Raw genomic sequence first — 12,926 nt, 5'->3', positions numbered from 1 at the left:
AGAGTCTGTTTCCCGGAAAGCGTGGCTATAACAATACTAAATGTCACATCCTGTCCCAATGCAACGTAACTTTGCCATTTCCTTCACTAAGACACAGTCTGTTTCCTCACCCCTTTAATCTGGGCTAACTGTATGATTTGCTTTGATTAAGTTTGGCAGAATGAATGCTGTGTGAGTTCTAAGTTTAGGCCTCAAGAGGCCTTGCAGCTTTCACTGTTACCTTGGCTCTTTTTTACTGCTATGTGAAGATGCCCAGGCTAGCTGTGGGAGACGTGATGGACACCAAGCTAAGACCTTTTAACCTCAGCTAAGTGGTTAAATAACCCAAACTGCACGAGTGACCCAGTCAAGACCAAATAACTTGCTGATGCTTAGAATCATGAACGAACAAAAAATGGTTGTTTTTAAACCACTGAGTTTGGGGATGATTTGTTACACAGCAACAAAGATTGACACATGGAAAACCCAAATCTGTCATTTACTTACCTGCTTATAATTCTTTGTTCTTTCTGCATTGCCTGCAGGGTCAAGTGGCCCCTGGTTGTTGATTGCGTTTCATCTCCCTATCCCCCAGTGCACCCTTCTCTTACAAGTTATTTGTGTATCCCAAGCGTAACCTATCCCCTATGGCCTCTGTGTCATGATACATTGTCTTCTCTGTCTAAATGCCCTTTTCTCTGTTCTTGCTAGCCCAGATTTCCATCTCCTCCAGGAAACCTTCTCTGATTCCTTTAAAACAGACTGAGTTGTTCTTTTTCTGTGCTTCCCCTGCCCTCTGTATATGTTACGAATATAACGCTTCCCTTGTGTGCTTTCTCTCCTCACCACAACCCCGAACTGAGAATTATTCGGGGCAGGAAGCTCGTATTCATTTTTGTGTTTCTAACACTCCAGTACCAATATGTTTGGTACATATAAGGTATAAAGTACAGACTATCATGTGGTAGACCTAATCCTAGATACTAAAGAGAGGGGTGAACAGAACAGACAAGTTTTTCTCAAGGGATGTACAACCTAGTGGGCAAGATGGAAAATAAACTACAAGTGAATTACAAGTAAATTACAAGGGAGCAAAGTATTGAGAGAAGTGTAGCGTGCCTATTACCTGGGAGACCTTATGTAGCGTGGTGGAGGACATTCGTGCTCAGTCATATCCGACTCTGTTCTGTGACCTCATGGATTGTAGCCCACCAGGCTTCTTTGTCCGTGGAGTTTTCCAGGCAAGAATACTGGAGCAGGTTGCCATTTGCTACTCCAGGGGATCTTCCTGACCCAGGGATCAAACCCACATCTCCTGTGTCTCCCTCACAGGAGGGAGGATAGCAGATGGATTCTTTTACCACTGAGCCACCTGGGTAGCCTGGAGGAAGACATATTCAAACAGACCTGGGGATGAGGAGGACAGGGATGTGTGTATATGAGAGGTATCTTCCAGCAGAGATAATGGGCCATGTGACTGAAGCTTCTGAAACTGGAGAGTATATTCTGGAACCTGAAATGTCTAGTATGTTGCAACATAGAGAGAAGGGGATGCTTGTGAAATATGAGGTTAGAGAACAGGCGGAAGTCAGCCTGTCTCTGAAGCAGTGAGTACTTGGAGTAATTGGAAGCCATTGTAGGAGTTTTAAGCTGGGAAGTGACCTGATCAGATTTCCAAGGGCCTCCCACTGGGAATGTGATTAGCAATAGTAGTTGCTGAATAAGGAAGTTAGATGTAACAAAATGCTTCTGAAGGTCAGTCCAGTACTTAAGCTTCCTTAGCCCTCCCCTCTTTGAGTAAAGGGAGCTGTGGCACTCCTTGCTGCTTGTACTGAAGTTCGAGGTGCCCACCAGGAGGCATGCTGGCAAAGTCAAATGTGCCCAGAAGGGTGACCAGGATGGAGAGGAAACTGAAGGTGCCATCTTGGAAAGAACAGCTGGGAGCATTAAGCCAGGAGATGGCTGTTCTCTTGCTCTTTGTACCTCCCCTGCTTGACCAGTACCTGCTTCACCTGCACCCTACTCACCTGACCTTCCCACATGCTTGCCCCAGGCCATATTCTAACTTTAGACCCTGTGACAGCTTATCAAAGGGGTGCTGAGGAGCGTGCCCTTCTGCTAGTTTCCCTGTAATCAGTGAGCCAGCCTCACATCAATTCTCGAAATGGCAACCCACTCTAGTATTCTTGCCTTGAAAATCCCATGGACAGAGGAGCCTGGCGGGTTGTAGTCCATGTGGTTGCAATGAGTGAGATATGACTGAGCGACTGAGCACATACCCCTGGCAGCAAAGACTGCAGTCAAGTCCTGGCTGACCATGGTGGAGTACTGCTCCAGGATCTTGCTTGAGGCGTGTAAACTCCCTCTATCCATTGAGTCACTATCTCTGTCACTGGGGGAAAAAAGTGAAAATGAAGTAAAATCACTCAGTCGTGTCTGACTCTGCGACCCCATGGGGTGTAGCCCCCCAGGCTCCTCTGTCCATGGAATTTTTCAGGCAAGAGTACTGGAGTGGGTTACCATTTCCTTCTCCAGGGGATCTTCCCAACCCAGGGATTGAACCTGGGTCTCCTATGTTGCAGGCAGATGCTTTACCAGCTGAGCCACTGATCTCCCTTTAAACTAGTGCTTACTGAACTGTGGTTCACAACCATGATTTATTTATAGTCATGGAGTCAATTTTGTGGGTATGGGAGGCATGAGGACATTTCAGAAATAGTTACTCCTCTTCCTGAAGGAAAGGTTACTCCTCTTCCTCAGAAGGGTTGCCTCCCCTCTACCTCTGTGGTTAGCTATGTGACTTGCTTTATGAAATATTAGTGGAAGTGGTGTCTTCTATATTTCTGGATGGAAGCGTTGAGAGTGAACTTTGGGTTTGCCTTGTCATTCCAACCACAGTGATCATGGAAACATATGTTATGATGGAACCTACATCAGCTTGAGTACCTAAGTGACTGTGTTGAGCAGAACCCCCTGTGGACCTGCATTAGACATGGAGCGAGAGTGGAAAATGCTATGTTCAGCCTCTGAGAGTTTATGTGGTTACTGAAGTATAACTTGGTCTCCTTTTTTTTCTTTTGGCCATGTAGCTTGCAAGATCCTAGTTCCCTGGCTTGGGATCGAACCTGGGCGTTTAACAGAGAAAGCATGGAGTCCTAACCACTGGACTACCAGGGAAGCCCCTAACTTGGTCTTTTTTCACTGGTAGAGCAGGCATGGACCAGCTCCTTATTTTCTCACTGATATTTTTAAAATCGAAGTATAGTTGATTTATGATATTGTGTTAGATTCAGGTGAACAGCAAAAAATGATTCAGAAACATACACACACACACACATATATATTTAAAAATTATTTTCCATTATAGGTTACTACAAGATACTGAAATATTGAATATAGTTTCCTGTAGTATACCGTAAATCTTTGTTACTTATCTGTTTTATGTATATTTTTAACAAAAGAATGGAAAATATCAGACACAAACCAATCTATAGTGACAACAGACAGTGGTTGCCTAGAGAAAGCTAGATTACACAGGATCATGAGGAAACTTGGGGATGATGGCTATCTTTATAGTATTAAACATACCAGTTATGGATCAGAATTTTGTTTGGTAAACAAAAGATAGTACACCTCCAAGGCGTGAGGACTGGCTGGCTCTGAAGGAGTGGCCAGGAGTGGCCAGTAGTAATGTATACAAGTCTATACATATGTAAAAAAGTCATAAAACTGTATACTTTAAATATGTGCAGTTTATTGTACACCAATTATATCTCAATAAAGCTATTACATATATGCATATAAAACAACATTTTAAAAGAACATATACAAGCAAAAAATAGGCATTAAATTATAAGAGTTGCTTTATGGGTGGAGGGAAAATAAGATTGGGAAACAAAGATAAAAAGAGTAAATAGATATGAGAGGGACTTGGATGCATCAATGATGATATTGTCCTGTGAATAGAAATAAACTCAGCCTTTTGCACCTGATGAGATGAATGGATGAATTATTAGGAAAGTGACTAGTGGTATGCCTTTCTTCCTGAGTTGTGTCATTCTTACCTCCTAGGAGGCTTTCCCCCTGACCCAGAGGGCTCACTGATCAGGAGAGGGAATGTGACCAAGAAGTGGGCAGGTTGACTGGGACTCCTACAAAAACCCTTTCCCTTTTCCCCCTTCTTTGTCTGTTCTAGGGGACCAGAGTCACTTAGTTCCTCTTTGTTTTGTTCTTCACAAGCCCTGATGCCCTTAGTGGCAGCTCTTCTCAAACAGGGGCACTTCGTTTAGAGAATATTTCTTCAGACTTGAACCTGGATTGTTTATCTATTGAAGGGGGCAGGGAGCAGCCCCAAAGTCACAGCAGTTCCAAACAGTACTCTACATATTCCCAAGACTGTCCTCATGGTCCGTTCCTGCTTGGACCTTCCCCGGGTCTTTCTTAGGGGAAGACCCTGGCTCCCTCTAGTGTCTTAGACTGTTTCCTTTTCCTTCAATTTGATATCACCTGCTTTCTATCTTTTAAAAATTTTACTTCTTTTTGTTTGCTTACCAGTAACACCTCTGTTATTCTTTTAAAAATATGTTTTTCTGTTATTTTAATGAAGAAGGTAAATGCATGTGCTTCATCTACCATCTGGAACCTAAGGCCCCTAAATTGGGTCTTAAAGGATGAACACAAGTTGCCAGGCAGTGTATGCTGCAGGGTGGGGGTGAAGATTATGGAGGAACATCAGTCATTAGAGATCAAAGGAAGGGTGTTCAAAGGAGAAAAACACTGGGGCCTAAAGTGTTTGAGGAAGGTTGAGAAATGAGTACAGTTTTTTGTACCTGTTATCATCCTGACAGCCTGCCAGTCATCATTAGATACCGAGTTTTAACTCTAAGTAAGTAAGTGTTAGTCGCTCAGTTGTGCCCAACTCTTTGTGACCCCATGGACTGCAGACCACCAGGCTCCACTATCCGTGAGATTTTCCAGGCAAGGATACTGGAGTGGGTTGCCATTTCCTTCTCCAGAGGATCTTCCCAACCCGGGGATCAAACCCAGGTCTCCGGCAGATTCTTTACCGACTGAGCTACAAGGGAAGCTACCGAGTTTTAATTCTACCAGTATGTTAACCCAACTCACAGAAGCAGATGAGGGCACCAGCTGGGACTGTGGGCTCTGTCTCTCTTAGGGGACTGCATTTGTGACGGAAGTTGTAAGCAGGTTGTTGCCAGCTTGAGCAGAAGCCAAAGGGCTTGGTAGCTGAATATCCAGACTTTCAGTACAGTGATGTCAGAGTCCCTGAGGACAACAGCCCCACACCGTCTGGTTTCAAAGGGATTCACCTTGCAAAGATTCCAGCCCTAGAGAACCAAGGGCAAGAGCCCTCTTTGGGTTGTACCAGGGTTCAGTAACAGGCAGTCCTAGAGAGAAAGACCGGAGTCACTTGCGGGAACCTTAGGTGCGCAGGTTTATTTTAGGCAAAAATTCTGCCCATGTCTAGTCAAAATTCTGAATGTCCCTTAAAGGTATACTGATTTTATAAAAAGCCATCCTCACTTTGTAGAATGATTCCGCAGATAAGTTCCCTAAATAAGATAGATTTATGTGTTAAGATTTGATTTATACACAAGCTATCAAGAATAAACCCTCTGTGAAATATGAGGTAAATATGTATGTCCTACTGATGCTTCTCAAGAAGGGAGGCATGTGCTTTTTTCCATGTCTGGTTTTCAAAAACTGGTTTGCCACCCATGAGATATTTTCTTCCACACTGTCTTGGATACAAACTTAGGGCATACAAGCTGACTCAATACTCATACTGATGTCCCCAGAGCCAAGTGAAAAATATGTAGCTCTCAGGATCAAAATAAAACATTTCTCTAATAAAATTGCTATTGCTATGGCTCATGTTTAGTCACATTATTTTACTCTATTTTATTTTTTAGCCCTTGCTATACGTCGGGCACTGTTCTAAACACTTTACTAAAGTGAACTCATTTAATTCTCAATAACCAATGAGGTAGTACAATACCTCCATTTTACAGATGAAGAAACTCAGGGGGCAGAATGGTGAAGAAACTTGCCTCCCAGTTTCAAATAAATTTAGGAGGGAGAAAGCATTTTGTGTATATTCGAAGGATGACATGGGTTAAAACAGGTTGAGGAAAACAGATGAAGGGTAAGACATGGTTGGTGTGTTTCTAGGTTAGCGACTAGGAACTTTTGATAACATTTTTGTTTTTGTTTTGACTGCATCGGCTCTTCATTGAGGTTCATAGGTTTTTCTAGTTGTGGCACATGGGCTTAGTTGCCTGTGGCATGTGGGATTTGAGTTCCCTGACCAGGGATTGAACTCTTGTCCCCTGCACTGAAAGGTGGTTTTTTAATCACTGGACCGCCAGGGAAGTCTGATAACAGCTCTAGAGTCTAGGTGTCTATATCCCTGTTTCAGAGGCAGCAGTGAGTCTCAAAGATCCAGTTTTGACTTGCAGTGGGCTCCCACTCACTATGGAGATTGAGCACGTCCCTGGTTGTCTGTGGAGCTCAGTTACTCATCTGGGCGATGGGGATTGGAAGGTAGATTAGTTAGCTATTGCTTTGTAATAAACCAACCCCCAAACTGGCAAGTTAAGCAACTGTTTATGATTCTGAATCTATTGGTTGGCTAGGCTCACTTACGTATCTGCATTCAAGTGGCTGGCTGTTCTCATTGTGGCTGGGACCTGTATAAGGGCCTGAGCAGGAATAACTGGGCTGAGCAACCTCTATGCTACATGGCCTTGTCTTCTGGAAGGCAAGCTTGGGCTGCTTCTCATGGCATTGGTAGGGTTCCAGGAGAGAGAAAGGAAATAGTTCTCTTGCAGCTGCTGGCCTGAAAAATTGCACAGTGTGAGAGTTGTGAGCTAAGTTTTCTTTGGGGCAAAACGAAGATTATAGCCCAGGAAACAGCATCTCAGATAGCTCTGAAAAACTGCTCCAGAGAGGCAGAGGGGGAAGGTCAGTATATATGTGATTTTAGTGAAGGGGGAGTATGTGCAATCAGGTACATATTTTTGCAGAAAGTTTCCGCTAGTCATGGGGAGCAGTCACCATGAAGAATTTTAGTGTTTTTCTACATATGAGAAGAAACTAAAGTGAAGAGGAACTAAAGAGCCTCTTGATGAGGGTGAAAGAGGAGAGTGAAAAAGCTGGCTTGGAACAACATTAAAGAAACTAAGAGGCCCGCCCGCCGCCCTCCCGCCTGCCGAGAGGGGTGCGCAGAAGGAGGCGGGGCGGGAAGGCGAGAGGTGTCTCCACCCGACCGGCGGGAGACCTGAGCAACCTCTGTGACAGCTCGTTGGCCGCCATGTCAGCGAGCGGGGCTGGAAACATTCGGCGCCCGGCGGTAGCCCTCCTTGCGTCTCCTGTTCCCAGACATTGAAGGACTTTAATGAAACTTAAATGGTTCAACAAAAGATGCTCTAATGGATGACAGCGAAACTCCTGCATGTAATCTGCAGATAGAACCACAAGATGGATGTCATCCTGGTGACGGCGTGGAAAGTATAGTAACATGCTTGCCTTCTGCATCAGATGAAAATGAAAATCAACTTGATGGGGATGGGCTTGAGCTTCTGACCAGCAGTGACAGTGCAATGGGCAAACCTGAAGTGTTTCAGCAGGACAGTCTGAACAATAATGAAAGCTGCACACCCAGCTGTGAGGTGGCTGCAAGTGAGAACTCGGAAAACATTTCTTGTGAAAGCCCCAAAGACAGGCAGCCCTTCTTGAGAAAGGACCACAAGATACCTGGAAGCAGAAGCTCAAGAAGCAAAAGAGGCACTGTAAGGAAGATACCACAAGGTATTTGTTTTTAATTATTATTTTTAACTAAGAATAAACAGTCTTCCCATCCCATACTGTGTGTATTGTCCTGCTTCTTGCTTTTCTTCTCTTAATATGTTCCAGAGCTAGTTCTGTGATAGCACATGCAAACCACAGCTGTGTGGCATGCCATGTATGTGACATGTGTCCCTATGGTGTTCACTGTATGGGTGTACCATGAAGTGCTTAACCACTTTATGGCTGTTCCCAGCATTCTACAATAAATGTGTTGAAGTTGGCATTTTTTTGTACATGTCTTCTCAACTAGATGCTTTTTATGTATATATATATAGCCTTTTCCTATATCTGTTAGACCATTTTCTACCAATATCAGCATTAAAAATTTCCTTCCGTTGTCACTTTGGCTTTGATTTCTAACCAGTGAGTTTATACAGATTTTTTTGGATCTTTACATCTTAGTTCATTGATGTATACTAATATACATCATATAACAATGTTGAGTAAGACATGTAGCTTTATATTACTTTGGTTACAGAGTATTTTTCATCTGGCATATAATTTGCCAGTTAAAATTTGGAGCTATGGACCTTTTTTTGCCTGAATGACAAGGCATCCATGGGAAAAGGCAGCCTCTGGTTACTTTTTGATCAGAACCATGTGGGGTCTAGAGAGTTCTGGACACCTTAGTCTGGGGCGTCTTAGTGTAGCACCACTTTACCTACACCTCCAGCCTGTGTGAGGCTCTGGAGGGCAAAATGGACTGTCTCATCTGCTCTCTTCTACTTCTTTGGCTGATTGAGAAATATGGTCAGTCTGTCCATGTCCTGTTTTTTATTTGTATCTGTTTATTTGGAGTAAAATATGAAACATTTCAGTTTCTACAAATCCTTGGTTATCCAGTAGGGCAATTTGACAACTTTTTACTGTAACTCATCATTTGGCTTTCCAATTAACGGATCCCTTTTTCTTTGCTTTTTCTTAGTAAACTTAACACAAAAAAAATTTTGATGAGAGATTTGAAAGCATTTTCTTAAAAGACCTAAGTGTAAACAGATGATATATACAGTGTTATTTGTGTGTAAATTTATTTATTCTGTAAACATAAGTCAAGAGTTATTTGTTCCTCTCTAATGTGACCTTGTGATGCTTTTAAGAACTGAGACCTAGCTGCATATGTGTAACAGTCAGTCATAGCTTCAAGAGTGATGGCTCCTTTTGTTTCTTCCATGATCTTATTCCAGTTATCCTAGGTGTGATTATATAATTTCAAGTTATTTAGTACTTATTATTCAGTGAGTAGACATGTGTAGAATTAGTATCCCTAATGCATTTGAAATATATGATTTATAAAACTTAGGGACACTTTTTATACAGATTATTTTTAAAATTATTTTATATACCTTTAATAAAATGAGTTTAAGAGTATAAAAAAACTGAATTATGAGTTGTAAAACCTAAGTTCAAATTTTATTACTTCTGGTTCTTGGTCACTTGGTCAGTCTTAACCATTCTGTATTTTAGTTTCCACATCTGTGTAATGATGATGTTCATCTACATATATCTATAAAATTCCTTTTTGAACTGTGAATTTCTCAGATTTCTGAATTGAGATGGTACAGTCTAAACTCAATTAAAATTTGGTAATTCCTCTCTAGTGTTAAAAAAAAAAAAAAAAAGAAAGAAAGAAACTAAGATCATGGCATCTGGTCCCATCTCTTCATGGCAAATAGAAGGGGAAAAAGTGGAAGCAGTGACATCTTTTATTTTCTTGGGCTCCAAAATCACTGCAGACAGTGACTGCAGCCATGAAATTAGAAGACACTTGCTCCTTGGAAGGAAAGCTATGAGAAACCTAGACAGCATATCAAAAAGCAGAGACATCACTTTGCCAACAAAGGTCCATATGGTCACAGCTATGGTTTTTCCAGCAGATGTGAAAGTTGGATCATAAAGACAACTGAGCACCAAAGGATTGATACTTTTGAATTGTGGTGATGGAGAAGACTCTTGAGAGTCCCTTGGATAGCAAGGAGATCAAACCAGTCAGTCATAAAGGAAATCATGCCTGAATATTCATTGGAAGGACTGATGCTGAAACTTTAGCTCCAATACTTTGGCCACCTGATGCGAAGAGTCGACTCACTGGAAAAGACTCTGATGCTGGGAAAGATTGAGGGCAGGAGATGAAGGGAGCGACAGAGGCTGAGATGATTGGATGACATCATCGACTCAAGCTTGGCATGCTGTTAATCCATGGGGTCGCAAAGAGTTGGACATGTGAGGAAATACAATAATTGGGCTCATAAAGGTGGCTCCTGAAAATATCTAACTATCTGAAGACCTGTTTTGCCAGTTTTCCCCAGAGCACCTCAGTTCTGCTGTCCACTCTGAATTCCTTTCAAGGGATGTTGAAAGTCTGCAGCTGCAGTGGCTCACTATTTAATCTTTGTAGAGACAGATGCAAGTGCCAAAGGCAAGTGCCAATTTGTAGCTGACATAGCCTAGGCTCAGAACTAGCACAACATCCTGTGCACTGCATTCTGTTTGTTAAAACAAGTCACAAAGTTCAGCTCAGATTTGCTGAGGGTGGGGACATAGCTCCCTTCTGAAGGGATGGAGGAGCTCTTTGCACAGAGCAAAGATATAGAAAGGTGTGGGATTGAAATCATTTACCAGAGAAGACAAAGTCTCTCCTACCTCTGAGGAGAGTATAATAGTATAATAGTACTACCTCTGAGGTGGTGAGGGGCTCAGGCAACTGAGGCCAAGACCTGGCAGTGCTTTAAAAATTATAAAGTGCCCCACAGGTAGTGCTTCTGAGTGTGGTAATCTTATGTCACCTGTGGACTTGTGAGTTCCTGGGAGCAAGGCCGTGCCCTACTTCTGCCAGCCCCTTCTGTATTGAGGAAAGGCTCACAGAGATGAAGGGAAACAAAGCAGAGCAGTTACTGAGAACCAGCCCACACTCCCTCTTCTCACCCTAGAACAAAGACAGGCTTCAAACCCTCTGGAATCTGAGAAGCTTCCTTCCCTTCTGCAAGCTCTCCCCCTCATCCTTTCTGCCCTGCCCCTACCTCCAACTGCACTTGGCAAGATACTCACCTGTCTTCCCACTCAACAGCTGAGGATACAGAAGGATGACTCACTCAAGGTCAACAGTGAGTGGGTGAAAACCCAGATCCTGCTCAGGAAACCCGTCAGGGCCTGCTTGACCGACTGTAAATATGCACACAGTCTGAGTGCAGGGACATGCTGTTTTGGCTCCTGGAATGGTGTGGTGTTGAGGTACAGATGCTTTTCTGATAATACAGGTGGAGCCCTGGAAACCTTTCCCTGCTGGGTTCTCAAGTCTCCCCGCTCTCCCATTCCACATCTCTGCCTCCAGCTTGCCTCTCCCAGTCCTCCATGTTGCCTTTCCAAAACACTTGCATCATGACTCTGCTTAAAATAACAATGAATCAACATTTATTGAGCCCTTACAAAGGACCAGGTACTGTTCTAAGCTCTTCCTTTGAATTAATTCATTTACTCTTCACAATTCTATGGAGTCATTATTATTAGCTCCCATTTTGCAGATAAGGAAACAGGCACAAGAGGTTAGAGTGACTTACTGAAAGTTCCACAGTAAGTGTCAAAGTTAGGATTTGAACTCAGATAGTCTGGTTCCTGAACTTGGGCTTCTCAGGCCAGAAAAACCATCTCTGTAGTTCTGTTTGTTGTTGTTCAGTTGCTAAGTAGTGTCCAACTCTTTGTGGGCCCCATAGACTCCAGCGCGCTGGACTCTATTCTAATAATAAAGAACAACAACAGTAATATAATAATGAATATTCATGGATTGCTTACTATAGGCTAGGCTCTGTTCTGGTCGCCATTTCAAGTATTAGCTCATTTGAGTCTTACAATAGTACTAGAGAATTGGCCAGTGGAGGGAGTATTATTATCCTCATTTTACAGGTAAGGAAACGGGGACAGTCATGCAACAAGGATGGGTTACCAGACACTCTAGCTCCAGAAGCAAACTTTAAACCACTGTGCTATCTGGCTTTTCCAAGGACTATTCAGTCCAAGGGCCCAGCATTTACTGCTCTTCGGATTCATGTCACATGATTTCTGCATTTCCACCAAAGCATGGCTTTTGTTTTTTCTATGCATGTTTTTTCCCTTCTCAACCAGACCTTGAGCTCCATGAGGCCAGACTGAAGATCTGGTACATCCTCAAGTTCCCCAGTTCACAGCCAGGATCTCATAGACTCCTCCTAACAATCTTAGATTATAGGCATTCCTCCTTTTCAAGGAAAAAACATGGATTCAGAGGTAAAGATAGAACTGGATGAACAGCAGTGTTTTGGCAGACAGCGTTTTCCAGTTACAAAGCACTCTTCCCCACATCCCATTCCACCCCACACAGCCTCACTTCCAGGGGCAGTCATGGTAGTACAGCTTGATGGTGAAGAGCAATGGTTTAGGATTAGACCTGAGTTTGAATCTCCACTCAGTCACCTGCATGACCCACAGAGGGGGTCATTTAATCCCTCTTGTCCTCAGTTACCTCACTGGTAAATGAGGATGATAAAAATGCTTTCCTCATCTCTCTGTTGGGAGGACAAATGAAATTAAGCACATAAAGACCTGTGAGAGAGGCCTAGACTGGAGAAGTAGTGTGTGTATATAGATAATCCGCTCCCCTCCCCCCACCTCCCTAAAGACACCGGGTCCCAGGACTGGGGAGGGGAGGGGGCAGCAGGTGGGCTCCCTGAGAGAAACATCCTGTGCCCCTCTCCTGCTGGCACCCCCAAGCCCCACGCAAGGGAGAGGCGAGTGCCCTGCGGTACACAGCCCAACACAAGCTTCTCCAGGAATGATACTGCTAAACTCTTTGCAGGGTTAATCAGGTCCGCGAGCACAGACTGTCGCTGCTCTCCATCCTCTTTCCCGAAGTGGCTCGAGCTGCACAGCATCTTCTGTGAGTTGAGGGTCTTGGGTGCACCGGGCTGAGGCCAGGCCAGACGCGGGTGCCGAACTGCTGCTAGGCTCGAGGTTCCGAGGGCGCCCACCGGAAGCAGGTGCTCCTCCCTCTCGGCACCGCCCAGAGCCTTAGAACTCGGAGAGCCGTCCCAGCGGAACCGCGACGCTTC

This window comes from Muntiacus reevesi, chromosome 1 (assembly GCF_963930625.1).
Source record: "Muntiacus reevesi chromosome 1, mMunRee1.1, whole genome shotgun sequence".
Classification (NCBI taxonomy): domain Eukaryota; kingdom Metazoa; phylum Chordata; class Mammalia; order Artiodactyla; family Cervidae; genus Muntiacus; species Muntiacus reevesi.
This window is presented reverse-complemented; position numbering follows the sequence as displayed.